Source organism: Acanthisitta chloris, unplaced genomic scaffold, assembly GCF_000695815.1.
Source record: "Acanthisitta chloris isolate BGI_N310 unplaced genomic scaffold, ASM69581v1 scaffold8406, whole genome shotgun sequence".
NCBI lineage: Eukaryota > Metazoa > Chordata > Aves > Passeriformes > Acanthisittidae > Acanthisitta > Acanthisitta chloris.
In genome coordinates, this window is record NW_008679704.1 from 81,613 (window position 1) to 89,099 (window position 7,487).

The window sequence follows — 7,487 nt, forward strand, 5'->3', positions numbered from 1 at the left end:
ACCAGAAATAATAACAAGGTAAAGAAATTATTATTCTCAGGTTTATTTGCAAGTAAAATAATACAAAACTTTCAGTCATTTGCTAATAACATACAAATCTTGTGGTAGTTTTTCCCAAGCCTGTCAGAGCTGGGAAGTCTGCCAGAGACAGGGCAGGGTCAGCAGATGATGGAATGTAAAGAGAAAGGGATGAGAAGATGGCCTGAAGTAATAACAAGGTAAAGAAATTATTATTCTCAGGTTTATTTGCAAGTAAAATAATACAAAACTTTCAGTCATTTGCTAATAACATACAAATCTTGTGGTAGTTTTTCCCAAGCCTGTCAGAGCTGGGAAGTCTGCCAGAGACAGGGCAGGGTCAGCAGATGATGGAATGTAAAGAGAAAGGGATGAGAAGATGGCCTGAAGCAGAAAAGTGAATTCTTGTTCTGTTCTCTGCAAAATTGGAAACTTTTGTCTTGAATTATGTCGTATTTCGTCAAATAGAGGGAGCTGGAGGGAGGTCCTACCTGAAATTGCAGAGCTAGTAAAATATATTTCAAATGAAATCCCTGAAGTGAGTAATCATCAGGAGCAGATGGTATTCACTCCACATTTCTCAGCGAGATGAAGTGTGAAATCCTGAGTTACCAAGTGTGCTGTGTAACCTAGCACTTAAATTAGCAGACTGAAGAAAATCAGACTAAAGATATTTGGTCAGTGTGACATGAGGGTTTTGAGAAGCCTTTTGGGGAAGATCTGGGACACTGTGGATGAGTTAATCTGATGCCTGGACCAGTTAAATTGGCACAAACTGCAATAAAATATAGTGGTGTCAGATGTTTGAATCCATTTATGTAGATTTTGTGTGGAAAAAGCCACACTTCTGTAATAAAATATAGTGGTGTTAGATGTTTGAATCCACTTACGTAGATTTTGTGTGGAAAAAGCCACACTTTTCTACTGGAGCCTTTTGAAGGGTGTTGCTGTCCTTCCATTCCCAGAACCCTTCTGACAGTGTCACTCACTGTGAGCCTCGAGCACTGGGAGTCAGAGGGAAATGCTCTCCTGCAGATGAAAGGGAAGGAATAAATTGTTAAATAGCAAATTAGTGTGGGAATGAAGTGTTGGTTTCATCAGTGAGCCAAGGCTGCACTGTCCAGTGTTTCTGTTAGTGAGCTGGGAAAGGGGATTGCAGGGGAACAAACTTTGCTGCTGCTTCTGAGTTCATTGGACTTGTGAGAGCAAATGCTAGTGAAGAACCTTAGAAACACCTCGTGCAACAAAGTGACAGGTGAAGTTCAGTGTTCAACACAGTAGTTTGCAGTTCAAAATAGCTCTATGAATCCATATAGCAGTGGTCTCTGACCTGCCAGGTTTTGCACACTTAAAATACTGTAGTTGGAGTATGTAGGACTTTGGAAAATGCAAGGTCTTAAAAAGCAAATTGGATGTTAGGAATTGTTAGGAAGGGAATAGGCACCTGAGCAGAAAAGTCATTGCTTTTATGCTTCTCTTCTCTCTTTGACACCTGCACTGGGCCCTATGTGTGGCACTGTGCACCCTTCACTGTGTTGCTGTGTCGCAGCACTTCTCACTGTCACTGGGCAGTAATGAGCATTATTGACACCTTGGTGTAGACAGGACTAAGGGAAGTGTGGATGGATGATGGTGTGTCGTGCCAGAGGTTTCATATCAGCATACATTTAGTGTCTGAACTGGGCTGAACTGCTAAGGCAAGTTAAAAACGTGTAGAAAACCGTAAAGAAAAATGCTGCTAATGCATAGGATGCTCAGAGACCTCACTGGATGTTTGTGCACCTGGAAGACTTCCCAGCCAGTTCCATTTGTGGGTGTGTGCACGTGACCTCTCATTGTCTGCAATCCAAATCGTGTGCCAAGCTAACAGCTCATGCTTTCAGTGAGAGCTTTGCTGGGTGGGACTTGTTCAGAAGTTCTTATTGTTTGCTTTAAGGGACAGTTTTATTTTACTGAAGTTCATGCTGTGAAGAAATTTTCATACCAAGGTAGAAGAGTGAGCAATTAATTGTTCAGAGTATTATCTTATTTAAACAGGGCAAGGATCCATATGCTACTCTAGTGTAGGAGTTCTTCCTGTGCAAGAATGATGTGTAAATACAGTCCTACACTATTTTTCTTTCTATTTGAGCTCCTGTTTGAGGTGTCCAGTTGCATGACTGCAGAATCTTGCCTTGGCTCAAATCACCAAATCCAGCACTTCCATTTTTCTTTTAGAGCCAATTTTCTGAGTCACTGATCATTTTCATTGCTTCCTTGTAAATCAGAGTTCATGTTTTCCTTGAAATGTGGTGCTCAAGTAACACAGTTGGCCAAGGCATTAGCACGTGCTGGAGGGGAGAGGAGCTGCTTTTAGACCTCCTGTGTCCACAGTTCTTTCATACCAGTGTGACACTGAGAGTCATCTTTAGTTCATGGTTGTGTTTCTCATAAAGCCCTTGTTTCTCAAACCTTTTTCTGCAAAGTTGGTGGCTGTTACTTCCTGGTCCATGAATTCACAGTTTTTGAGTTCTCCATGAAAAAAGAAATGCACATTTACTGAATTATACCATGGCTATTTTAGTCTGTATTTCTAATTGATTGATACAAGTTTAGCCTTGTTCTCTACTGTTCATCCTCATCTGGTTTCATGGTCGTTGAGCTGTCATTGAATCTTGAGGTTCCCTTAGTTTCTGCCTCTGCAGTGTGTATGTAGGGACTGCCCTGTGGAGCATGGTTCATCCTCTAGCAGTTTCTGAATTAAAGCTTTTCCCTGGAAGGGTAAAATACTTGTTTTCACATTAATTCAAGTGCAGCCTGGTCACCCCCTGCCCTGCTCCTACCACTGAAACCAGCTCTGCATGGAGTGGGGCTTGATTTGAGAGGAGGCTCTAAAGCACCAAACAGTCCATGGGAGCATTAAATGCTCATTTTGGGCCGTTGCAGCTGATGAGCTGAGGTTAACGAGGTCTGCCAGAGATCATTAGCAGAACATAAAAACACTCCCTCTTTCTCTGCTTCATCTGTCCCTGAAGTGGGGAAGGATTCACACTGGGCACAGAACCATTTCTCTGTAGGGACTTTGGCTTTAATTTTCAAAAATATGTATAAAAAATAACCATTTCATTAATGTCCCTACCATTTCAGTTTCTGTTCATGAACCAGAACTTTGATTTTGGTTCAACTAACATTGCTGTGACATAGTTAGACATTTTTAAAACCTTTCTACCTTTCTGTGCCTCGGTACACTGATTTTTTTTAAAAAATTAATTTGGCAGTTCTGTCTTCTGGGGATATTTTCCTAAAATGATTCCTTTTTGTCAGGTTTCACGTGCACATTTTGCAGGTGCATATGAAATGTGTTTTAAGGACATGACACCCTGCTCAGAGGTTGGGAAGACTTTTGACTTGCTTACAACATAGTTTTGTGGTTTAAATCTCTCCTTTCCAGAGTACTTATACATCTACCTTTGCCATTTTTAAGGAAGAACATTATGATTCCCAATTTCCATTTAAAGTGTAATTTCCTTTTGGTTTTTTTCAGGCTGCACTTGAAGCAAACCAGCTAATTTGTTCAACTATAGCACAGAGCTAAAAGATAATGGAGAATTCTGCTGTCAGAGATCAATCTGCATTTTATCTGTGTTCTGATGGGAATGGCAGGAGGTGAAGGATTAACAGGGTGATGGTCACACTGCAGTTCCATCTTTCTTGGAAACAAACTTGCAGTTGTGAAAGTGAAGTTTAACTTTATAAGGACACTAACAGGATTTGTAGCATATCCTAATGGAACAGCTTGTTCTCCCTGGAGGAGGAAATAAAATTCCTCTGGGCTTACCATTTTAGGCTGATATGAAATGGGTTTTATGGTAAAATGTCCACTTTAAATACTACTGGTAATCTGGATTGTTAACTGAAATGCAAGATAGGGATTCTGCCCACAGCATCCATCAGAAATATGGTTATAAATGAAAGTCATTGGACCAGGAAAACTTAAGTCATGATTATTTGAGATGCACTATGAAAATCTCCCCAGTTGGCTTAGTTTATATATCTGCTATTTGGAGTCTGTGGAAACTTTTGGAATTAGAAAATGCTTTGGTATTTGATGGCTAAAGGTATATTTGGCGTGGATGAAAGTGTAGAAGGAAGGGGATGGAGAAAAGTGAAGGAACGATGATTTAACTGTGTGACTCTGGAAAACACACTCCTGATTTGAGTGGATTGAGGGCATTTGTAGGTAGCTGAGGAAGCAGAAATGGTTACTTCAGTCTTGTCCTGGCTGATTTGTTTGGGAATTCAGTTGTTGCATTTCAGCCCTTTGGCTGCCTTAGGCTGTTACAGGAGTTGTAACACTGCTTCAGTGTGCAGAGGGAAGTGTTCCAGGCCAGGCTGGAGTAACCTGGTCTAGTGGAAGGTGTCCCATTCCTGTTGCATATATGTAGTTCCTCAGTTCTTCCCATCATTTTAGAGCAGTTGGCTTAAAAAAAAATCTTACTTGTCAAATATTTTACCCCAGTTGGGATTTAGCTTAGGAGTTTGAATCAACTGCTGATGTAGATTGGTTTCGTGTTGGCTTTTTTTTTTTTAATTTCTTTTGATCACTGTTGTGATCAAATTATTTTGTCTTTTATCTCTACAAAAGGGTGGCAGATCCTCATGGGTGGGGACTCTCTGAGGACTCTGACTCTGCACAAGCATCTTGTCATCCCACAGTTGTTTTTTGCTAACATGCAGAAGGGTAGCAGAGTGGGCTGAGCTGCCAAGTTGTCTTTGAAGTTTAATTGTCTGTTTGGTAACAGAACACATGATCTTCCATTACAAATCTTATTTTATATGGTAATTGGCTCATTTGCTCTCTGGTTATCAATTTAACTTCTCTGCCACAAACATCTGTACTCGCATTGTGTTAATGCTAAACACTGACATAGTTAAACTATAAAAGTGTGTTTGGAAAGCTTTTATTAATTCATTAACTGGAAAGTAATTGATAAAGCAAGCACTTCTTGTGTTATTATCCCTTTGTAAGCAGCTTGGCATTTGCTCCAGAAGGCAGAAAAGCAAAGTCACTTTGAAAAAAATAATGTTAAAAATTCTTAATCTCCTAAATCGAAAATAATGGAGAGCAGGTAAGAAGATATCTGGTTCAACTTGCATTTTCATGGCAAACAAATACTGAATCTTAGGATTCAATATTAATGCCTTTTTCTGGATGATGTCCCAAATTGAAGCAATACCAGTTGCCAAAGATATTTGAGTACTTTCCAAATGTCTTCATTGCAAGTTAAACATTAGTGGAGAAAACAGAAATCATCCCAGAACTTTCCTGTGGTTCAGTTTTGGGTTTCAGCTGAGGCACTGGCACAGGTTGTCCAGAGAATCTGTGGCTGCTCCATCCCTGGGAGTGTTCCAGGCCAGGCTGGATGGGGCTTGGAGCAACCTGGGCTAGTGGAAGTGTCAGGGGGTGGAACTGAATAGTCTTGAAGGTTCCTTCAACCCAAACCTGTCTGGGGTTCTGTGATGATTTTTATACCCAAGTTTTGTGTTTTGACAGGGAATGTTGCTGGCTTGTGTTTATCATTCTGTGGCAAGTTTAATGTGTGGCTAAGGAATTGAAATCCACCTGTAATGAATGTTTTGAAAACAGAAGCATTGGACATTCATGGAAAAACTACCTTTTCTGATTTTTATATTCTCTTTTTTTGAACTCTGCAAGCACTTCAAGAATCGATGTGTGTGTGTGTCTGGAGACAGAGATTGAAAGGAAATGAGAACACAAACTATTGATCAAGCAGGCTGGAACAAAATGACTCATTAGTTAAAACTGGGTAACAATGAGCAAGCAATGATCTATCTCAGGCTGCTGGAAGGGTGATGTATCTGCAAAGGGCAAATACAGTGGAATGAATTGAGGAAGATATTTGCTGTAGTGCTAACACTGTATTTGTGCCATTTTTCAAGCCACTGGTGAGACACATCTGAAATTGCATGTAAATGATGGAAACTCCACAGGCTGCAGAGATTAATCCAGGGGGTTTGTGAGGAGCTGTGGGTCACTTGTCACACCAGAATGAAGCAAACATGAGTGGTTGAGGCAGCCAAAATAAATGCTGAGATACAGGAAGGGAGGAAGAAATGGCACATCTCACAATAAATAAAAGTGCTGAGGATAAATGCCAGGGAGGAATAAAAAATGAAAATAATTTTCTTGGTGAATAAATAATAACAATTTGCTGACAAATCAATTTGGGAGATAGTTTTCAAATGTAAGAGTTGTACAGGGAGACAACAACCATCAGGGAGCAAGCAGAGTTTTCAAATGTAAGAGTTTTACAAGGAGACAACAACCATCAGGGAGCAAGCAGAAAATTATCTGTGTCATTTTAAGGTGGAATTTATGGTGTGCTTGGCAAGTTTTTAGGAAGTTGATGTAAAATGGATGTTTGAAGTCACAGACAACTGGGCTCAACCCCAGAGTTTTGCTCCTTTGTGAGAGTTTGAGCAGTGCATATGTCTGTGCATCTTTGTGTAGGTTTACATCCTTATCTGAGAGTTAAGCCATCTTCTTACTCTATAAATAAATATTTCCATATATTAATGTTCTCTTAACTAATTTATAATCCAAAACCTGAGGGTTTTTGGAGAGCTGCTCATCTCTAGCTATCTGGTTTTAAAATACTAAATCCATCTGCAAACCTTTGTGATCATTTCAAGGATGAAGTAAAACCTGGTCTAGTATTCCTTATCCCCAGCATGAGATAAATCCCATTGACAGGCAGAGCATGTAAACTGTTTGCCTAAACTCCATGTCCCTTCCATATTGACTTTCTTTGCTAAATATTAAAGGGCAAAAGGCTTTTGGCTTTCCTGGAACTGGAGCAATCAGAGCTGCCAACACAAGAGTAAGCAAATGCCCTTATGTAGTAAAAACAAATAAATAGGTGGATGTTCTTCCTAACAGATGATACTTGGGCAGTAAGTGCCTGCAGGAGCTCTGTGTGCTGCTGAGCTAAGGAAGTGGAGAGGCCTTGGACACAGCTGGAGGCTTCTTGGTGGCACATGTGTTCACAGATGATATTGAACATGTCAGTTGGGGCTCATATTGCCAAAAAGTTCTGTATCTCTGAGTTTTTATGGATTTTAAATATCTTTAATTAATCTGAGTACTTGAGGACATTTCAAAGGCTGCCAAGACCCAGAGGTGGCTCCAGTCTGTTCTGCTATGTTATGAAATGCACAGCTTCACTCTCACACATCTGTACTGTGTTCTCTGTGCTACACAGGCACAGGGGCAGTTCTGTACATAGTGTTTCTTGGGCTTTCACAACCCAGAGAAGAAACTCTTTGGGTCAGTGCAGCACTATGTGTTTGATAACCTAATTTCTTCCCAGAAGCACATGACAATGATACCCTGGGAAAGTTTCATCTTAGTTTTGTGTCCATTCATTTTAAAAAGTCTTTTTTATTATGATTTTAGCTTTTGTTTTCCT

General features: G+C 40.2%; 1 protein-coding gene across 1 annotated transcript in view; it reads left to right on the forward strand.

The window, feature by feature from the left end:
- LOC103804779 (neogenin-like) overlaps positions 1 to 7,487 on the forward strand; it is a gene marked incomplete at its 5' end in the record, with an annotated part of 119,985 nt that overhangs the window by 50,990 nt on the left and 61,508 nt on the right.